Below are 23,949 nucleotides of genomic sequence, written 5' to 3'. Positions count from 1 at the left end.
AATATATTTTTTAAAAAGAAATGGATAATAAATAATAAGTATTAAATGGAATTTTATTTTAGAACTTTCTGATACTCAGTAGAAAAAATTAAGTTCAAAAGTAAATAATCTTTCATTCCAGAAGTTTATTATTTTGTTTTGTTCCTTTTGTATTTTGTTTTTACATTTCAAGTTTTTTTTAATGTAATAATTATAAAATACAACTAAAGTTGACATAATAATTCAGTAAATCTTTATTTCTTTCCTAGAGGCCCTGTACATGAAATTTGTGCATGGAGGGCAAGTTCACTCAGCCCAGCCTGCAACCTCTTCAATTGGGAACCCCTTGAGGGATATTCCCCTTGCAGTCTGGGACTGCTGGCTCCTAACTTCTCTCCCATGCAAGCCTGGTTGCTCCCAACTGCCCTCCCCAGCCAGCCTAATCTCTCCCCTAACTACCATTCCTTTCTGGCCTGGTTGTCCCCAACTGCCCTCCCCTGCTGGCCAATTTGATTCTGATTGGTCAGTTTCTATGCCAGTCAGCTTCAAATATCAGCCTTCTAGGCAGCCATTGGCTCTCCACAACACAAGGATTTGGTTCTGATTGGTCAGTTTCTATGCCAGTTAGTGTCAGAAACTCCACCTCCTAGGCAGCCAATGGTTCTTCTCAGCACCCACATTTGGTTCTGATTGGTCAATTCCTATATAGTCAGCATTTCTGGGCCTATCAATGGGGCCTAGTCAGAAAAGCAGGGCTGATCAGTTGCCCTGGTGTAGGCCTGGAGAAAAATGGAGGCATGGCTGCTGGCAAAAATGGGAGATAAAGAGAGAAGTAAGTGCTGATCAAAAGCTGCCACAGAGGCAAGGAATCAGTCCCTGCTTTTCTCTTCAGGCCTCTCTTTGGCCCTGATTCGCAGCCCCCTCAGCAGTTAGTGCTGGGTACCATTCCTGAAGTAGAAGCAGTCAGTGCTAGGTTGCCACAGCAACCCAGAGCTGACTGCAGGACTGAATTCTCATTGGTCTGCCCTTGGTCATTTCTGGTCATTACAACCCAGGGTTTTAATATATTAGGATGTACCAAATTAAGAATCACCACTCTACATGACCAAAACAAAACATGGAGAGTGATAAAGAGAAGGGGAAACAAGAGACCCTATACAAAATATGTTTTTAAAAAATTCAAACATTATAAGCAGATTTATTTTATTTAAAGTTATTAAAGTTATTTTAAATATTTTATTACTACTTGCAATTATTATTCCTTGTTGCAATTATTCATATAATTATTATTTTCTTTTACCTTCTTAAGAACATTTTTAGGACTCAGTTTGTGGACAAGCCTAGTAAAAGTACAGTATTTAATGTCTGACCTCTAATTTCCAAGTCTAGTAAATTATACTAAGAGAATAATCAATTTTATTTTTTTATTTTTTTATTTTTTTGATAGGCTTGAACTATTTATTAATAGAAGAAAGGTATCATTTATTTTTATTTATTTATTTATTTTTAATAAATTTTATTGATTTTTTTTTGCCCCCCTCCTTCCCTCTCACACATCCCCTCCCTCCCCAGAGTTTTGTGTCCATTGGTTGTACTTATATGCATGTATAATAGTCCTTCGGTTGATCTATTATCTCTCCCAGATCTTCCTCCCCTCCCCACTGTAATTTGACGCTCTACTTGTTGATATACTGTCTCTATATCTATCTTTTGGTTCATCAGTTTATAATGTTCTTTATCATCCACAAATGAGTGAGGTCATGTGGTGTTTCTCTTTCATTGATTGGCTTATTTCACTCAGCATGATGTTCTCCAATTCCATCCAGGTTGCTGCAAATGATGAGAATTCCTTCTTTTTATGGCAGCATAGTATTCTATTGTGTAGATGTACCATAGTTTTTGGATCCAATCATCTGCTGACGGGCACCTAGGCTGTTTACAAATTCTGGCTATTGTAGATTGTGCTGCTATGAACATAGGGGTGCATATATCCTTTCTGATTGGTGTTTCTAGTTTCCTGGGATATATTCCTAGAAGTGGGATTAGTGGGTCAAATGGGAGTTCCATTTTCAGTTTTTTGAGGAAACTCCACACTGTTCTCCACAGTGGTTGCACCAGTCTGCATTCCCACCAGCAGTGCACGAGGGTTCCTTTTTCTCCGCATCCTCAGCAACACTTGTTCACTTGTTGATGTTGGCCATTCTGACAGGTGTGAGATGGTACCGCATTGTTGTTTTGATTTGCATATCTCGGACAATTAGTGACTTTGAGCATGTTTTCATGTGCCTTTTGGCCTTCCTTCTGTCTTCTTTTGACAATGTTCTATTTAGGTCCATTGCCCATTTTTTAATTGGATTATTCATCTTCCTTTTATTTAGTTGTATAAGCTGTTTGTAGATGTTGGAGATTAAACCTTTATCAGTGGTATCATTTGAAAATATGTTCTCCCACACAGTGGGCTTTCTTGTTGTTTTGTTCATGGTTTCTTTTGCTGTAAAAAAGCTTTTTATTTTGATGTAGTCCCATTTGTTTATTTTCTCTTTAGCTTTCATTGCCCTAGGGGTAGTATCAGTGAAGAAGTTCTTTTGGCATACGTCTGAGATTTTGCTGCCTGTGGATGCTTCTAGTATTTTTATGGTTTCCCATCTGATGTTTAAGTTCTGTATCCATTTTGAGTTTATTTTTGTTAATGGTGTAAGTTGGTGATCTAGTTTCATTCTTTTGCAAGTGTCTGTCCAATTTTCCCAACACCATTTATTGAAGAAACTGTCTTGACTCCATTGTATATTCGTGCCTCCTTTGTCAAATATTAATTGAGCATAGTAATTTGGGTTGATATCTGGGTTCTCGATTCGACTCCATTGATCTATATGTCTGTTCTTGTTCCAGTACCAGGCTGTTTTGAGAACAGTGGCTTTGTAATATAGTTTGAAGTCTGGTATTGAGATCCCTCCTACCTTACTCCTCTTTCTCAGGATTGTTGTGGATATTCGGGGTCTTTTATTGTTCCAAAAGAACTTTTGTAGAGTTCTTTCTAGGTTTGTGAAATATGTCGTTGGTATTTTAATGGGGAGTGCATTGAACCTATAGATTGCTTTAGGAAGTATGGACATTTTGATGATGTTGATTCTACCAATCCATGAACATGGTATGTTCTTCCATCTCCTTACATCTTCCTCTATCTCTATTTTCAGTGTCGTGTAGTTTTCTGCAAATAGGTCCTTTACTTCCTTAGTTAAATTTATTCCTAGGTATCTTAATTTTTTTGGTGTGATGGTAAATGGAATTGCTTTTTTAGTCTCTGTTTCTGCAGTTTCACTGTTGGTGTATAGAAATGCCATGGATTTCTTGGCATTAATTTTGTATCCTGCTACATTGCCAAATTCATTTATTAAGTCAATTAGTTTTTTAACGGAGTCTTTTGGGTTTTTTATGTACAATATCATGTCATCTGCAAATAAGGATAACTTTACTTCTTCTTTTCCAATTTGGATGCCTTTTATTTCCTCCTCTTGTCTAATTGCAATGGCTAGTACTTCCAATACTATGTCAAACAGGAGTGGCGAGAGTGGGCATACTTGTCTTGTTCCTGTTATTAGAGGAAATGGTTTTAGCTTTTGCCCATTGAGTATAATGTTGGCTTTGGGTTTATAATATATAGCTTTTATTATGTTGAGGTATGATCCTTGTACTACAACCTTGTTAAGAGTTTTTATCAGAAAAGGGTGTTGGACTTTATCAAATGCTTTTTCTGCATCAATTGATATGACTATATGATTTTTATCTTTCAATTTGTTTATGTGATGTATCACGTTTATGGATTTGTGGATATTGTACCATCCTTCCATTCCTGGAATAAATCCTACTTGGTCCTGGTGTATGATCTTTCTGATGTTCTTCTGGAGTTGATTTGCTAGAATTTTGTTGAGGATTTTGGCATCTATGTTCATGAGGGATATTGGCCTGTAATTCTCTTTCATTGAGTTATCTTTATCTGGTTTTGGTATTAGGGTGATGCTGGATTCATTGAAGAAGTGTGGAAGTGTTCCTTCCTCTTGGATTTTTTTGAATAGTCTGAGGAGGATAGGTTTTAGTTCTTCCTTGAATGTTTGGTAAAACTCTCCTGAGAAGCCATCTGGCCCTGGACTTTTGTTTGCTGGAAGCTTTTTAATGACTGTTTCAATTTCTTCCCACGTCACTGGTCTATTGAGATTTTTAGATTCTTCCTGATTGAGTTTTGGCAGTTTGTATTTTTCTACGAATATGACCATTTCCTCCAGGTTGTTCAGTTTGTTGGAATAGAGTTGTTCGTAGTATTTTGTAACAATCTGTTGTATTTCAGTGGGGTCTGTTGTTATTTCACCTGTTTCATTTCTGATTTTGTTTATTTGGGTCCTCTCTCTTTGTTTCTTGGTTAGCCTGGCTTGAGGTCCATCTATCTTTTTTATCTTTTCAAAGAACCAGCTCTTGGTTTTGTTGATCTTATGTATTGTTTCTTTGGTCTCTATGTCAATTATCTGTGCTCTGATTTTTGTTATTTCCTTCCTTCTGCTTACACTGGGCTTTTTTTTGTTGCTCTTTTTCTAACTCTTTGAGTTGTAGAGTTAGATCATCTGTTACCATTTTTTCTAGTGTTTTGCAATAGGCTTGTAAGGATATGAACTTCCCTCTCAAAATTGCTTTTGCTGTGTCCCATAGATTTTGGATTGTTGTGTTTTATTGTCATTTGTTGCCAGGATGTTTTTACTTTCTTCCTTGATTTCTCTGGTAACCCAGTCCTTGTTTAATAGCATGTTGTTTAGTCTCCATGTGTTTTATTTCTTTGGATTATTTTTATTGTAGTTAATTTCCAGTTTTATGCCATTATGATCTGAGAAGATGCTTGATATGATTTCTATCTTCTTGAATTTGAAGAGACTTTGCCTATGTCCCAAAATGTGGTCTATCTTTGAGAATGTCCCATGTGCACTTGACAAGAATGTATATTCTGTGGCTTTGGGGTAGAATGTTCTGAAGATGTCAATTAATTCCATCTGGTCTAGTGAGTCTTTTAGGATTGATATTTCTTTGCTGATTTTTTGTTTAGATGATTTGTCGTAGGGTGACAGTGGGGTATTAAAATCTCCTACTATGATTGTATTGCTATTAATCTCTCCCTTAATGTCCTCCAGCAGTTTTTTTTTTTTTTTGTATTTGAGTGCTCCTGTATTGGGTGCATATATATTTACCAGGGTTATTTCTTTTTGTTGGATTGTTCCCTTTAGTATTACGAAGTGGCCTTCATTATCACTTTTTATGTCCTTCACTCTGAGATCTAATTTGTGAGATATAAGTATTGCTACCCCAGCATTTTTTTCATTTCCATTTGCCTGGAAAACTTTTTTCCATCCCTTCACCCTCAGTCTGTGTGCATCTTTTTTTCTGAGGTGGGTTTCTTGTAGACAACAGATGTATGGGTCTTGCTTTTTTATCCAGTCTGAAACCCTATGTCTTTTGATTGGAGCATTTAATCCATTTACATTTAAGGTTATTATTGATAGGTACTCATTTGACGCCATTTTTGTTCTATACCCGTGTTCCTTCTTCACTTCCTATTTCTTTATTTTTACAGTAGACCCTTTAGCATTTCTTGCATTTCTGGTTTGGTGAAGATAAATTCCTTCAGTCTTTTTTTGTCTGTGAAACTCCTGAGTTCCCTCGCTGCTTTTAAGATTCTTACTTTGTCGTTGTTGTTTGCCACTTTAATTATAATGTGCCTTGGCGTCTGTCTTCTGGGATTCATTTTGCTTGGGACTCTGGGAGCATCTTGGATTTGTGTGGGTTTTTTCTTCTGTATCTCAGGAAAGTTTTCTGTCATTATTTCTTGAAATACTTTTTCCATGGCTACCTCAGTTTCCTTTCCTTCTGGAACCCCTATTATTCGAATATTATTTTGTTTTATATTGTCCCAAAGCTCCCGTAGGCTCTCCTCCTGCTTTTTAATCTTTTTTTCTAGAAGCTGCTCTAATTGGGTATTTTTTTCCATCTTGTCTTCTAGCTCACTGATGCACTCCTCTGCTTCATCTAGTCTACTCTTTATGCATTCTATTGAGTTCTTCATGGTAGTGATGTCATTTTTCATTTCTTCTTGGTTCTTCTTCAGTTCCTCTTGGTTCTTCTTCAATTCCTCTTGGTTCTTCTTCCATTCCTCATGGCTCTTCTTCACTTCCTCATGGTTCTTCCTCATTTCTTCTTGGTTATTGTCAAATTTCTTTTCCATTCTTTTTAGCCAACCTATGATCATTATTCTGAACTCTTGCTCTGGTAGGCTGCTTGCCTCTGACTCGTTTACTTCCTTTTCTGGTGATGCCTGCTTTTCTTTCACGTGCGGACTATGTTTTTGTCTCCCCATGGCCTCTCTTCTCAGGATGTCTGGTTATGTGGTGTTCCTTCTCCTGCGTTGATTTAAAGATACAAAATACAACACTACCAGGTACAACACAAGAGGCACTTAACAGGAATGCATTTACAATATTAACAACCTCTAATAAAGATGACCACTAGAGAAAGGCAACTTAGGGGATACGGAGAGAAGGAAGAAAGGTAAAAATAAAATAAAGAAAAATTTAAAAAAATTAAAATTAAAATTAAAAAAGGAAAAAAAATTAAGTAAATAAGATAAAAAAAAAGAGGGATAAAGAGATAGAAAAAGAGGGAAAAAAATAATGACAAAATGAAGTTGGAAAACAGGGAAAAAAATAAAGGAGAGAGAGAGAGAGAGAGAGAGAGAGAGAGAGAGAGAGAGAGAAAGCATAAAAATTCACAATAATCAACCTTTACACAAACCATGAGAAAAGGACAGAAAGTAGAACAGTTGTTTTTTTTTTAAACTAGTTAATATATTGCAGAGATTGGTATTTATACACTTGGATCAGGGGTTGGAATTTAGGTCTATAAGTATAGTGATAGCTTTAGCAGGGGGTACACAGAAAGAATAGAGGAAAAACTATGGCTGGAAAGGGATAGTATAAACTGGAGACTAAAAGGTTAAAGTTTAGTAAGAGAGTGATGGTGTAAAAGTTGAGTTGAGATAAGGTTGAATGATGCTATAGTAGAGATTAAAATAGAATGAAGGTTACTCCCAATGTAAAATAAAGAAGAAATAATATGGTACTGGAGAGGAAAAGAAAAAAAAACACTGCAAAATAGCAGTAGTAATAGTGATGATAGAGATTGAAAAATGTAATAATTGAAAAGGTAAAATCAAGTAAGGAAAAAAGAAAAAAATTCGTTTCTTAAGTAAAAGATGTAAAAATGAAAATTAAATAAAAGATGTAAAAAATGAAAGTAAAATAAAGAAAAGTAAAATTAGCTTAAAAATGTCCAGTAGTGGTCATTCACTTCCTCTGTTGTTGTATTTGGCACACCTGATTCTCGGAACAGAGAATCTTGTAGTTCCCAGCATTCACTGCTCCTCAGTTATGTAAGGTAGTCCTTAATTTTAGGTAGGCTATATCTTAGTTATTTGTGTCCATTTATTTTTGATTAATTAAAAGAAAAAGAAAAAGAAAGAAAGAAAGAAAAACAAACAAACAAACAAAAAGGCAGTTTGTAATTCAGCCCTTAGGTGTCAGTGTTACCGGTTTGACCTCCAAGTCTTTTGGTTGCTCTGGCCTTCTTTCTCTATGGCTCTAGCTGGCAGAGTGCCAGCTGGCTCCCAGACTATCTCCTCTGGCTCCTATCCCTTGTTTCCAGGAAGGCAATTTCCCCCTGCGATTTCCCGGATATGCCCAACTGTGCGGTCCTTCCCTAGTATACAGATGCAAGGGGGTGAAGGGGATCAGGCGCTGAGGTGTCCACGTGTTCCGCCCTTAGTGGGACAGCCGCGATTCTTAACAATCTGGCCCGTGTCCCCCTGGCGTTTTAGAAAAAGTCCCTCTTCTGGGGCTGATTACGCCAAACCCCGGACTGGGTATTGCCAGACAGGTTTCTCGCTGGGGCCTTCTTTGGGCACAGCTCTGGCGCAGCTGTCGTGGCGCTCTGGGGCCGCAATGGGGGCAGGGCCTCGCAGTGCTCTGGGGCTACACTATAGGCGGGGCCGTAGCACTCCTGGGCTGCTCTTGGGGCGGGGCCTCGCGGGAGCTCCAGGGCTACTGCTGCCTGCGCCGCCAAAACCCTCAGGCTATCCCCGCAAACTCTGACCTTTCCGTGGGTAGCCCATGAACTCTGTTGAATCCACGCGCTTGCGCCAATTGGGGCGTCACAGGTGCTCGATGGACTCCTCGCCTGTGGGTTTTCCAGGCCTCAGAGATGCTCCTCCTTTCCTGGTAGGGTGGTGCAGCCTTCGCGCCGAGGCCGCTCCGGGAAAAGTTGGCAGTACTGGCCACTTGGTCAGGAAATCCTGTCCAGCGGACCCTTCCTTACTTTCCTAGAGATATCCGCTGCCCTTTAGCTGCTAATCAACATTCCCTGAGCTACTCAGACTCTGCCTTTATCTGTTTTGGGAACGGAGTCAGAACAAGTCCATCTGTTTTGTCGCCATCTTCAAGCTCCGCCCCCAAGAATAATCAATTTTAAACATTATTGTTTTCAATATGACCACAGCCTTTCTCACTCAGCTGCTATTCTTGGAAGTTGAAACTACTTATTATCTGGAACCTATGAACCTCATTTGATGAACTAATTTCTTGTTACATCTAACAACATAAATATTTTATAAGTTTTAAAAAGATATGTCCACTTGAAAATATTGTCTCCTTTTATTTTGAGACTAGAGGCCCAGTGTGCATGAAATCGTGCATGGTTAGGGTCTCTAGGCATAGCCTGCCCTCTGTTGTTGGCTTCTGCCACCCTGCGAAGCTCTCTGCCCCTGGATGCTCCATGATGCTCACAGCCCTTCAACTGCTCCACAAGTCTCCCCTCACATTGCTACTGCTTCACAAGGCTCCCCCCACTCCACTGCTCCATGAGGCTTCTCCTGCCCCACCATGCTCTGTGAAACTCCTCCTGCCCCAGGACTGCTCCTCCAAACTCCCCAACCCTGCGACTGCTCTGGGAGGTTCCCCTGGTCCCTCAACTGCTCTGTGAAACTCCACCCGCCCTGCAACTGCTCCGCAAGGTTCCCCTGCCCCTTTACTACTCCACAAAGCTTGCTGCCATCCTGTGAAACTTGCCACTGGATGCTCTGTGAAACTTATCCTCCCCCCCGCTCCACCACTGCTCTGCAAGGCTCCCTTCACCGTGAAACTTCCCCCACCCTGTGACTGCTCCACAAAACTCACTGCCACACAGTGACTGCTCCAGGAAACTCCCCCTGCCCTTTGACTGCTCTGCAAAACTCACTGTCCCAGGTGATGGCTCTGCTAAGCTTGCTGCCACCCCATGAAGCAGCTCAACAGTGCACTGTCCCACTCACTGCTATCCACCCCTCCTGATGAGTAGTTCAGGGCCCTGGGGGAGGGGGGGACCAAGAGGTGCTTCATGCACTTCATGGTGACCAATCATCTATTTTGTCATGAAGGCACCTGGCTCTTTATATATTAGGATAGACTGCCCCAATCTGTGATCACTATTAAGTGCTATCACATCACCCAGTTTGTTTCCTATATGGATTCTGTCACAAATGTTAATTGATTTAATTAATTAATTTATTATTTGTCTATGATATTTTCACATCTGTAATGTAAGGACTATTTTGTATACAAGGGGCCATGTCATTCTTGTTAAACATTCTATTCCCAGAGTCAAAGTAATTGACTGACACATAGAGGACCCTCAATAAATATATTTTATTTAAATAAATGAATGAAATATAAATGGACCTTAAAATGTATCTCAGTACCATCAGATATCAAATGTCATAATAGTTCGATATCATCTTGAAACAGATGTGTAAAAAAAATGTCATGGCAGGGAATGGGAAGAGTTGAAGCAAACACAAAATTCCTAGCAGTCAAATTGAAACAAAGAGTTCACTGAAGTTGATGAATAATATATCCAAACATGGTAGAGCTCATTTCAATATCATTGGAGCCACAAATAGGTAAATAAATCAACCAAGAGAAATGTTTCCTCATTATTAGTGAATGACTTTTAGTTTTAGTAGAAAATCAGTATTGAGAATGTCTCAGTAGCCAAAGCATAGTATTAAGACAAATATATTATGAAGTGAAATAAGGGAAGTGTTAGAGTAACAGAGAATACTTTATTTAACAGTAATGATCTCAGAATTTCTTATTACCTTTGAAATTGTGTGGTAGGTTTATCTCTTCAATCTAAATTTAAATACTCAAACGTGGACTTTATTTCTAATGGAAATGTGCTAGAACTTAGGTATATTTCCAAGTTAATGTATATATTTTTTATTATACTATATTTCAAAAAGTGGGCATTACTAATGATTCATTAAAGAAAAATAAAAGTAAATTAGAATGTGCATTTCCTCTTCAGATTAACTGGATTAGCTTATTTTAAACCTTGGAGTTTCTGAAAATTTTTATTATCAAATTCTAGTCTTGCTTTTAAGGCTCTCTGATATTACACGGACATTAATTTTAAAGGACAAAATAAGAAATTAAATGTATAATTTTAGTAAAATAATGGTAGAAAGAACCATAACTTTTTTATACAGTTATTATTATTTCTGTTATGACACTCTACCTCCCAAAAAATAATACATAAGGAAAAATTCTATACTGAAGAAATCTCATCTTTAAGAGTATATTTAAAATCATGGCTGAGGTCAGTTCAAGATGGCAACATAGGAATATCTTACACTTACCCCCTCCTACTGGCAATCTAAATATGCATCTAGATATAGAGTAATTCATCTTGAGAACGACTGAGGGCTGATTGAATAGCTTCTGCACAGAAAACAAGATATGCCACATAGAGAAGGGTGTGGAAACGTGAAACTATATGGCGTCATTGAGAATATTCTGAGATTGGAGGTGTGAGTGAATTTATTCCTTATCTTGTCCTCTACCTAGATGTGTGCAAGTGGGACTTCAGTACCAATGCTCTATCCAACCTGTAAGGCTGCCATAGTGTGACTTTGGTCACTTTGGCCAGAATATGTTATAGCCTTAGTAAGCTGGCTTTCCAAGATGTCCCCAGAACCACACACTCATGTAAATCCAAACCTACACCTGCCTCAGGTCCAGCCAGCTGCCCCTTCAGGGCACACTTGGCACCTCACATAACCACTTCAGATCCACTCAGACTTCCAAATCCATTTGGCACACACAGCCTACACAGAGGCCTCTCCTACACAAAGATTTTCCATCAGGTTTAGGAGAGGTAATTGATTTATCTAATTCATAGAAACAAAACCAGAAAACCGAACAAACTGAGGAAAAGAAGAAATATGTTTTAAATGAAATAACAATTCTACAAAGCACAGAAAAAAAACTAATTAAGCAAATATAAGTAATTTGCCTAGTAAATAATTTAAAGTAATGGTCATAAGGATGCACACTGAACTTTGTTGAAGAATAGAGGAACACTGTGGGGGAATAAAGAGTAGATTAGACAATACATAAGAATGAATTAGTAACCTGGAAGAGAAAATAGTGGAAATCACACAGTCAGAACAGAAAAAAAGGGGGGAATTGAAAAGTAAAATGAAAAAGAATAATGTAAGGGACTTCTCATAAAACATCAAGAATACTAATATTGATATTATGGGGATCACAGAAGGACAAGATATTGATAAAATGACAGAAAACCTATTTGAAATAATTACTAAAATTATCCATACCCCTGAGGAAGGAAAAAGAATCTAGGCCCAGGAATCACAGAGAGTCCAAAATAAGCTGAACCAAAAGAGATCCACATCAAGACATATTTTAATTAAAATGGCATCATTTATGATAAAGAGAGATTGTTGAAGGCAATAAGAGAAAAACCATCAGTTACAGATAAGGTAAAACCCATGAGGTTTTCAGCAGAAATTTTGCAGGTCAGAAGAAAGTGGCTGGATATATTTATAATGTTGAAAGCAAAGAGCCTATAATCTAGAGTACTCTTCCTAGCAAGGTTATCATTCACATTTGAAGGGGAGAAAGACAGAGTTTTTCAGGTAACTAAATACTAAAGGAGCTTATAACCAGTAAATTTGTTTTATAAGAAATGTAAAAGGGTTAGTTAAATGGAAAACATCAGGCCAAAACCATAAATAAAGAAAAGATATGAAAGAAAAAAATCTCACTGATAAAATCAAATATATCATAGGTGATCAGCCACTTAAAAATAAAGCTAATATAAAGGATAAAAAAAGCAAAACCAATTATAACTACAATGAAAAGTTAGGGGATGCACAAGACAAAATGATCTTAAATATGATTACAACAGCATATTATTACCAAAAAACAAACAAACAAACCTTAGAAACCAATACTCTGAGAGATTGGCAGCAATTTAAAAAAGCACACGAAAGGATTTAATCCTTTCAGAAGGAATTAAGGCTCTGGGAAGGCATTTGAGCATTCTATATTGGCCCCTCTTTCCCTTTTGGCCAAGAGGGACCCTCTTTTCACAATCCAATTGCCCACAGCAGTTGCCTGAGCTTTCTGTTCATGCTGAGGTTGAAACCTCGTGGTGGCTGGTACCATGGATCTGTCTCTCGCCCAATGGTGTGAGTTGGGCACTCCGTAGAGAAAAAACCTGACTCCTCTGAGATATGTGATCAGTGCCAGGCCTGCCAGCAGGTAAGGGGATTCCAAGACAGGAGCTGAGTGAGGAGGCCCCAGGGACATAGGCTACCAAAGAGATAGAACTGAACCTCAAATCACCCTGCTTGGCCCTGGAGGATGGCTGGTTAGCCAGAGATGGGTAAGATTCCTCAGGGAAGGAACAACCTAAGACAGGCACAGTCACATTAGGCCCATAAGGAGAGAACGTGGAGATAAACAGAGGTGGGGCACAGACCCTCACCACTCCAACCTTGCAGGGACCTGAACCCTCACCCCTTCTGAAGGAGGTCTCCTGCTCCCATGGCTTCTTCACTTTCCATGCCCAGCTCAGATCGAGACCCAGGTAACAGATAGAGACTTGGCCCATCTCAGTGTGAGACCCAGGTAACAGACAGAGACTTGGCCAACAGCAGCTGCCCTATATCTAAATCCAGCCTAGCACTAGGAATGCTCAGGGCTTTCTAAAGAATGCAAATAATCATTTCTACTAATATTTACAGGGTGAACTAAGATTTTTGTTAGAGTATTAAAGTTGACAGTAGTCTCAGAAGAACTGGTGGCCCAGAAAGAAACTCACTACAGACTGATTCATATGCCTTTCAGCATAACGATTATTGCTTGTCTCATTTTTGATTCTTATAAGTATATTTCCAGTAGGACATGATCTCACTCATATAGGGGAAACGGTGAACAACATTGATGAACAAGAACAGACCCAGAGATAAGGAGCCATGGGTCAGACTGTTGGACCTCAAAGGGAGGGTGGGGATAAAAGGGAGAGATCAATCAAAGGACTTGTGAGCATACATATGGGAATAACCAGTGGTCAAGGACAATAGGGGGCGGGGGCATGAGTGGGGGAATGAGGGCAAATATGTGATACCTTAATCAATAAAGAAATAAAAAAAGTTGACAGTAAAATAGTAATCAAGTTTTCAGGCTAATTTAAATTGGCTAATAGAAATAAGTGAATATCCAAGAAAATTTAAGTGTACTTGATAAAAAGCTGTTCCTAACGTATTAACTAAAATTTCTCTTGGTAGTGCATCTCACGGTAAAATGCTTAACATGAAATGAACATAAAGCAGTCTTATTTTTGTGAAAAAACTAAAAAAAAAATTTAAAGTTATAAAGACTGCATTACAAAATTTACAAAAGCATCCTTAAAAAAAAAAAAAGGAGGGGTAGTAGGGTAATATCATGTAAGGAAAAATATTCTGTAAGTAAATTACATTTAGAAAATTTTTACTGTAGAAAATTAATTTTCATTTGTAATGCTAACAAACAAGACACCCATGAAAATTATACATGGTGTCAAAATAAGCCAAAGGAAAATCATTTGGGCAAAAATAAAAAGGACCCCAAGTCAGTTTTATAGAAAAGATTTCTTTATTAACTTTTGGTCAACAATATGTTTGTATATTTTCAGTAAACTACTCCAAGATCATGTGGATTTCTGCAACAAAGAGTTGTCAGGTCTGCCCCAACCACGAAGAGTAGAGGAAAAACAGTCCAGAGATGGAGGATGCTGACAACACCTTGCCATGCTAACATTCAGCAGCTGTGCATCGCTGAAGGAGCCCAGGACCAAACCAGAAAGGGTCGGACTTGCATTGTCACCATCTGTTCATCATGCAGATATCATTGCTGACATATACACATAAGGAACTATTTGACATCGAAACTGGGTCTCAGAACTGTTGGACATTGAAATTGGGACTTTTTTTTTTGTTATTATGTGTTTATTTCTAGTCTGCAGTTGCAAGATTTTTAAAAGAAAAGAAATGGGGAAAAATAGATACTGAGGCAGAGAACCATTGAACAGACTGTCAAACTACAACAGGAAGGCAGGGGAGGTTGTGGGGTTGCTGTAAGAGATCAATCAAAGGACTTGTATGCATACATTTATATATAAAACCAATGGATACAAGACACTGGGGGGGTGAGGTGAAGGCATATGCAGCAGGGTAGGGGAGGCTGGGGGAGGTTAAGTGGAGGGAAAGGAAACATATGTATTACTATTTGTAATACTTCAAACAATAAAAAATAATTGGTAAAAAACAAAGGATGAAGGAGGGAGTAAAAAGGTAGTGTTTAAAAATGCATTCAAACTTAAACATCTATCATTTAAAAATGAATTTTTTATATTTAAATAAAAATATATGATTCTCATGGTGTCTACAAAACAAAAACCTTCAGAAGATACACACACACACACACACACACACACACAATTAATGAGAATGAAATTAAAACAAAACACTAAATAAAACCAGCAAACCTCAAGGGAAAAAATTAAAAGAATAGGAAACAGAAAAGAATTAAACAAATAATTAAAAATCAATTCACAAAGTTGCAATAAGTACATATCTATCAATAATTCCTTCAAATGTAAATGAACTAAAGGCTCTAATAAAAGGACATAAATTGACTGAATGGATAACAACAACACATCTACACTGAGTGATCAGATCAGATTATTATGATCTCTGAAAGCATGAAAGCATAATAATATATATATATATATATATATATATATATATAAAAAATACATATATATATGTATATATATAATACATACATATATATATATATATATATATATATATATATATATATATAATTAGTATATAGTATATACACTGAATGGCCATATTATTATGTGTTCTGAGATCCTAATAATCTGGCCACTCAGTGTATATGCTGCCTAAAAGAGATTCATTTCATATAAAAAAGCACTCACAGACTAAAAGTGAAAGTATGAAAAAGGTACTTAGTGAAAACAAAAACAAAAAGATAGCTGATGTAGTAACACTCATGTCTGACAAAATCAATTTAAACAAGACCATAAAAATAGGTATGGAAGGTCTATAAATAATGGTAAAGAGGTCAATCTGAAAAGAAAATATAACGTGTGTACTAGAAAATATAACATGTGTAGTAGTAAAAAAACAGAAACAAAACAAAACAAAAAAAACACAAAAAGAAACTGAACCACTCCCTTACAACATACCCAACATACCCAACCTAGGAGCACCTTAAAATATAAATCAAATATTAACAGACATTGAGGAAGAAATTGATAGTTAAGAATAATAGTAGGGGACTTTAATACACAACTTACATTAATAAACATAGCATTCTAACCAAAAAAATAAATAAGAAAACAATGGCATTAAACATTAAACTTATGAACTTAATAGATAAATGCAGAACATTTCATCTGAAAACTACAGAATACACATTATTTTCAAGTGCATATAGAACATACTCCAGGATATATCATATTAACAAAACAAGTTTCAATAAATTCAAGAAGATGTAAATCATATAAACTTTTTCAACCAGAATGGTATAAAACTATATAACAATTTCATGTAGATAACTGTAAAAAAATACAAAAATGTGAAAACTAAGCAATATGATACTGAAAAACAAATGAGTCAGAGAAAATTAAAAACTGCCTGAGACAAATTCAAATCAAACACAATGTCTAAAAATATACAGGATGCAGCAAAAGCAGTTCAATAGGGGCCGAGCTCTACAAACAAGCAAACATATCTGAAATAAAGTCTTTAAACTTAAAAGATCTAGAAAAAAACAATAAATAAAAACAAAACTTAGTATAAGAAATGATAAAGTTCAGAGTGGAAGTAAACAAATAAATATGTTAAAAAATAGAAAATGTAAATGAAATTAACAGCTGTTTCTTTGATAAGATAAACAAAATTGATAAACTTTCAGCCAGACTCATAAAGGGGAGAAAAGAGCACAAATAAATCAGAAATGAAAGAGATGCTATACTGACACCACAACATAAATACAATGAATGATAAGAGAATACAAAGAACAATTATAAACAAACCAATTGGACAACTTAGAAGAAAAAAAAAATTCCTAGAAGCATACAACTTCCTAAAATTTAACCAGTAGAATCAGAAAATTTGAATAGATTACTAGTAAAGAAATTGCTGCAAGGCAAGATGGAGGCCTGCAGGAAGGTAAGGAAGGAGCGTGTGTGAGACAGTGAGGGAGTGATAGAGGTGTGTGTGGATGACTGTGGGTGTGTTTGTGTGAGCAAAATTGAAACAGTTAGACCCTGAAGTTCTTCCAGGGGACTGCTAATCTGGGCAGTCATAGACAGCAAAACCCTGAGGCTGTTGCAAACATTCCAGAGAGGACACTGGCAGCACAGAAACCATGCCATTTTGAAGAACAGAACTGCTTGAGACTATGATCCTAGCCTTGCCACCACCCAGTCTGGTTTCGGAAGCAATCCAGGATCCTACAGCCACTCTGGCAGAAGACCTGCCACCACAACTGCAGACCTAGGGACACTAGGACTCCAGGCACCAGGCTGCATATTTCTGTGAGTCACAAAACCAATCCCCCTCCTCCGCTGGCCCCACTGAAGCAACATAGAAACTACCAGTTGCAAAATAAGGCTTTCTGCACACACAAAGTGGAGACTGCCTGAAATTGAACCTTGTTGTCAGAGAAGGGAAGTTTGTTTCCTGAGACTAGTCTCCTTGCCCAGGCAGGGAGACTGAGCAGTATTTGGGCATAGCTGCTCATCCCTAGGGAGGTGGTCTTCTGTGATCAGATCCTGCGCCCACACAGGGCAGGGAGAGAGCTCTGAACTTGAGCCTGGACTTGTGAACTCAAAGAATTTGTTTCCCTCCACCCCTCTATGCACCCAGGCATGGAGACTGAGCAGAATTGGAGCCTAGCTACTCATCCCTAGGAGATGTAGCTTTTTGTGACCAGATCCCACCCACACAGGGTAGGGAAACAGCACTGAACTTGAGCCTGGACTTGCAAACTCTGGGAATTCTTTTTCCGCGACTTGTCTCCATGTCCAGGCAGGAAGCCAGACCTGAATTTGAGCATAGGTGCACGACCTTGGGGAGCTTGTTTTCTGTGACCAGATCCTATGCCCAAACAAAGAAACAGCATTGAATTTGGGCCTGGGAGTGAAAGCCCAGGGAGTTTGTTTCCCATGATCAGACCCTGCACCTTAGCAGAGAGGCTATGGTAAATTTGAACCTGGATGTGTGGTCTCAGGGACTTTGTTCCCCACAACCAGACCCTGTACCCACACAGGAAGTCATCAATGAATTTGAGCCTGGGTACATGGATACAGGGAGTTTGTTTTCCACAGTGCAAACCCATGTGAACAGAAACCACACCCACACTGAAGAGCAGTGCCACCCGACTTTGATTCAGGGCAAGCACACACAGAAGGCTGTTTACCACAGGGCATAAGTGGACCTCCTGCCACACAGTGTGACTGAGCAACCCGGTCTCCCGTGAAGATCAGGTACCCTGAATCTCCACACAAGCAACATTGACCACCAGTGACTAGACATGCACCTGAGATCTCTGATTCCCAGTACATTCACACTAAGAGCCAGTAATTCCAATTATTGTTGCATGTGCACACAGGAACCTGATTCTCAATTTGAGGTAGCACCAAGAAACAGAGACTCTGCTACTCTGATTCCTGACATTCAATCAAAGGTGACTTTGATTTTTGGCACAAGTGGTGCAGGCAGGGTCTCTGATCTAGGTGCAACATGAGGCCACACTAAGTGCCTATGACTCTGACCCAGGGTGAGCTTGGTACATACCCACAGCAGCCACATGTAGTGGTGTCAGAGCTCTTCAATGACAATTGGGGGAAACAGAACTCCCACTGCACACCATCCAGGCCCCTAAGACTCGACATTTGAACCTTCTGATAATAGTCAGAATGGAGAGACAACAAAGCAACCCCCAGAGGAAAGAAAAGGAGGGATCGCAAAGTAAGGAAATAAGTGAAACAGAAGCATGCAATATGACAGAAAAAGAATTCAGAGTAACGGTCATACAATTGATACACCAGATGAATGAGACAATCAACAATCTATGCAAAAATCAGGAAGAAATGAAAAATTATATAGCTACAATCAAAAGCACCATGGAATGCTTCAACAGTAGACTAGAAGAACCAGAGGACCAAATTAGTGAGTTAGAAGATCAGGTACAGAAACAAGCTGAATTTGAACAGCAATTGGAGAAAAAATTTAAAAAGCAGGAGGAAAGCCTAAGGGAGTTTTAGAACAATATAAAATGAAGTAATGTAAGTATAATAGGGCTGCCAGAAGGACAGGAAGAGTAACAAGGATTAGAAAATCTATTTGAAGAAATAATGACAGAAAACTTCCTGGATATCAGGAAGGAAAAATTAATCAAGTAAAATAATGACAAGCAAGATGAATTCCAAAAGATCCACACCAAGACACGTCATAATTACAATGGCAATTGTTAACGACAAAGAGAGAATCTTAAAGGCCACAAGAGAGAGACAGAGAGTTACCTACAAAGGATCCCCATCAGATTATCAAATGATTTTTCAACAAAGAAACATGAAGCTAGAAGTGAATGAAAGGAGAAATACAAAGTGATGCAAAACAAGGGGCCGAATCCAAGAATACTATATCTAGCACAACTATCAATCAAAATTCAAGGGGAAATCAAGAGCTTCACAGATATAAAAAGGCTAAGGGAGTTTATCACTACCAAACCAGGAATGCAAGAAATGTTAAAGGGAATGTTGTAAAAAAAAAAAAAAAAAAAAAAAAAAAAAAAAAAAGAAGCAAAAAGATAAAAGATAAGAAGGAACACTCCAATCAAAAGATGTTGAATAGATAAAAAAAAAAATGACCCATATGTATTCTGTCAATGAGAGACCTACCCCAGAACAAGGGACTCACACAGACTAAAAGTGAAGGGATGGGAAAATATATTTCAGACAAATGTAAACGGGAAAAAAAAGCTGTGGTAACAATACTTATGTCTGACAAAATAGACCTCAAAGTGAAAGCCATAACAAGAGATAATGAAGGCTACTTCATAATACTAAAGTGATAGATACTAGAGGATATAACCCTGGTAAATATATATGCACCCAATGCAGGAGCACCTAAATACATAAAAAATCTCCTGGAAGATATAAAGGGAGAGATCAACAACAATACAATCATAGTAGGGGACTTTAAGACACCACTGACATCACTTGGTAAATCTTCTAGATGAAAAATCAGCAAAGAAACAACAATTCTAAAGGACTCAATAGAACAGATGGACTTAATTGACATCTTCAGAACATTTCACCCCAAAGCTGCAGAATATATGTTTTTCGCAAGTGCACATGGGACATTTTCAAAATAGACCACATACTGGGTCACAAGCAAAGTCTCCCCAAATTCAAGAAGATATAAATCAAAATCATACCAATCATCTTTTAAGACCACAATGGCATAATATTAGAAATAAACTACAATAAAAAGAATCCAAAAACACTTGGAAACTGACTAGCATGTTATTAAATATTGATTGGGTTACCAATTAGATCAAAGAAGAAATTAAAAACATCCTGGAAACTAATGATAATAAAAACATAACAATTAAAAACCTATGGGACACAATGAAAGCAGTCCTGAAAGGGAAGTTCATAGCTCTACAAGCCTACCTCAAAAAATAAGAAAAAATGGCAGTAAATCATCGAATGCTACTCAAAGAAAGAGAGCAACAGGAAAAGCCCAGAGTGAGCAAAAGGAAAGAGATAATAAAGATTAGTGCAGAAATAAATGACAGAGAGACCAAAAAATTCCAAAAATACAAACAAACAAAAAAGACCAATGAAACCAAGAAGTGGTTCTTTGAAAGGATAAACAAGATTGATGAACTTCTAGCCAGGCTCACCAAGAAGCAGAGAAAGGACTCAAACAAAATCAGAAATGATAGAGGCAAAATAACAAAAGACCCCACAGAAATACAAAGAATTGTTAAAAATATTATGAACAACTCTATTCCAACGAACTATACAACCTGGAGGAAATGGACATATTCCTAGAAAAATACAACCCTCCAAAACTCAATCAGGAAGATTCCAAAAGATCTCAATAGGCCAATAACTATGGAAGAAATTTAACCAGCCATCATCAATCTTCCAGCAAACAAAAGCTCAGGCTCAGACAGCTTTACAGGGGAGTTATACCAAACATTCAAGGAAGAACTAAAACCTATCCTTCTCAGACTATTTCAGAAAATTCAAGAGGAAGGAATACTTCCAAGATCCTTCTATGAATCCAGCATCACCCTAATATCAAAACAAGATAAAGACAACACAATGAAAGAGAATTATAGGCCAATATCCCTCATTCCATAGATGCCAAAATCCTCAACAAAATTCTAGCAAATAAGGTTCAGCAGTAAATTAGGAAGATCCGACACCATAATCAAGTAGGATTTATACAAGAGATGCAAGGATGATACAATATCCGCAAAACAATAAAATGTGATACATCTCATAAGCAAATTAGGGAGAAAAATCACATAGTCATATAAATTGATGAAGAAAAAGTATTTCTCAAAAATCCAAAAGGCTTTCTTGATAAAAACGCTCAGCAAGGTGGGAATAGAAGGAGCATACCTCAACATCACAAAAACCTTATATGATAGTCCTACAGCCAGCATCAAACTCAATGGACAAAAATTAAAGTAATTTCCCCTAATAACAGGAATGAGACAAGTATACCTTCTCTCAACAATACTGTTCCACATAGTACTGGAAGTACTGGCCATTGCTATCAGACAAGAAATGAAAGGCATCCAAATTGGAAAAGAAGAAGAAAAACTGTCCTTATTCACAGACATGATAGTGTAGATAGAAAACCCTAAAGGCACTATCAAAAATTATTAGATTTAATAAATGAATTTGGCATTGTAGCAGGATACAAAATTAATGCAAAGAAATATATGGCATTTCTATACAACAATAGTGAACTTACAGAAAGAGAGACTCAAAAAGCAATCTCATTTACCATTGTATAATACAAAATAAATAAATAAATAAAAGATAACTAGGAATAAACTTAACTAAAGAGGTAAAAGACATATATTCAAAAAAAAACTACAGGACACTGAAAAAAAAAAAAGATAGAGGAAGAAGGAAGATATAAACAAATGGTAGATCATACCATGTTCATGGATTGATAGAATCAACATCATTAAAATGTCCATTCTACCCAAGGCAATCTATAGATTCATTGAAATCCCCATTAAAATACCAATAGCATATTTCACAGACCTAGAAGGAACTCTCCAAAAATTCATCTGTAATATAAAAAGACCCTGAATAGTCACAGAAATCCTGAGAAAAAAGAACAAAGTAGGCGGGATCTCAATACCACATATCAAGTATTACAAAGCCACTGTTTTCCAAACAGCCTGGTATTGGCACAACAACAGACATATACATCAATGGAATAGAATAGAGAACCCAGAAGTCCACCCAAACCATTATGCCCAATTAATATTTGTCAAAGGAGGCATGAACATACAATGGAGTCAAGACAGTCTGTTCAATAAATAGTGTTGGGAAAATTGGCCAGATACAATGGAATCAAGACAATCCCTTCATTAAATGTGTTTGGAAAAATGGACAGATACATACAAAAAAAATGAAACTAGACCACTAACTTACAGCATACACAAAAATAAACACAAAATGGATAAAGGACTTTAACATAAGATGGGAAACCATAAAAATACTAGAGGAATCCACAGGCAGCAAAATTTCAGACATATGCTGAAGAAACTTCTTCACTGATACTGCTCCTATGGCAAAGGAAAATAAAGAGAAAACTAGCAAATGGGACTACATCAAAATAAAAAGCTTTTGCACAGCAAAAGAAAACATCAACAAAACAACAAAGCCCAATGTATGGGAGAACGTATTTGCAAATGTTATCACTGATAAAGGTTTAATCTCCAACATCTACAGACAGCTTATACAACTTAATAAAAGGAAGATAAATGAGCTAATTAAAAAATGGGCAATTGATCTAAATAGAATCTTCTCAAAAGAAGACGAAGGAAGTCCAAGAGGCACATGAAAACATGCTCAAACTCACTACATTATCTGAGAGATGCAAATCAAAACAACAATGTGGTACCATCTCACACCTGTCAGAATGGCCAATATCAACAAATCAACAAAGGACAATTGTTGGAGAGGTTGCGGAGAAACCATGCACTGCTGGTGTTAATGCAGACTGGTGCAACCACTGTGGAGAACAGTATGGAGCTTCCTCAAAAAACTGAAAATGGAATTCCCATTTTATCCAGTAATCCCTCTCCTAGGAATATACCCCAAGAAACTAGAAACACCAATCAGAAAGGATATATGCGCCCCTGTGTTCATAGCAGCACAATTTACAATAGCTAGGGTTTGGAAACAGCCTAGGTGCCGATCAGCAGATGACTGGATCAGAAAACTATGGTACATCTACACAATGGAATATTATGCTGCCATAAAAAAGAAGGAATTCTCATCATTTGCAGCAACCTGGATGGAATTGGAAAATATCATGCTGAGTGAAATAAGCCAATCAATGAAAGAGAAACATCACATGACCTCACTCATTTAAGGATAATAAAGAACATTACAAACTAATGAACCAAAAGATAGATATAGAGACAGTAAAGCAACAACAGACTGTCAAATTACAGTGGGGAGGGTAGGGAGATCTTGGGAAGATAAGAAATCAACCGAAAGACTTGTATACATGCATATAAGTACAACCAATGGACACAAAACTCTGGGGAGGGAGGGCATGTATGGGGGGGGAAATTGTATATGTATACAGATAATAATTTAATTAAAAAAAGAGTATATAAGAAGGGGAAAAAGAGGAAAACCAAAAAAATAAATAAATACATAAATAAAATAAAATAAAATAAAATAAAATAAAATAAAATAAAATAAAATAAAATAAAATAAAATAAAACAAAACAAAACTGTGGCACATCTACACAATGGAATACTACGCTGCACAAAAAAAAGGAATTCCTACCATTTGCAACAACAAGGAATGGAACTGGAGAGCATTATGCTAAATGAAATAAGCTGGTCAGAGTATCACATGATCTAACTTATGTGTGGAATATAATGAACAACATAAATAAAAACAGTTCCAGATACAGAGAACCATTCATCAGACCATCAAACCTTGGAGGAAAGCTAGGGGAGGGTGGGGATAAGGAGAGAGATCAACCAAAGGACTTGCCTGCATGCATATGGGCCTAACCAATTGACACAGACAATGGGGAGGTGAGGGCATGAGGGGGGTTAATGTGTCTTTATTCCAACAAATGGAATAAAGACACATATGTAACAACTTAATTAATAAACTAATTTGAAAAAATAAAATATTAAATAAAAAAATCATTGACTTAACAAAAATAAAAGTAC

The sequence above is a fragment of the Pipistrellus kuhlii genome, unplaced genomic scaffold, assembly GCF_014108245.1.
Source record: "Pipistrellus kuhlii isolate mPipKuh1 unplaced genomic scaffold, mPipKuh1.p scaffold_m20_p_76, whole genome shotgun sequence".
In the NCBI taxonomy this organism is placed as follows: Eukaryota; Metazoa; Chordata; class Mammalia; order Chiroptera; family Vespertilionidae; genus Pipistrellus; species Pipistrellus kuhlii.
The sequence above is the reverse complement of the archived record's forward strand: the minus strand, read 5'-3'. Positions refer to the sequence as shown.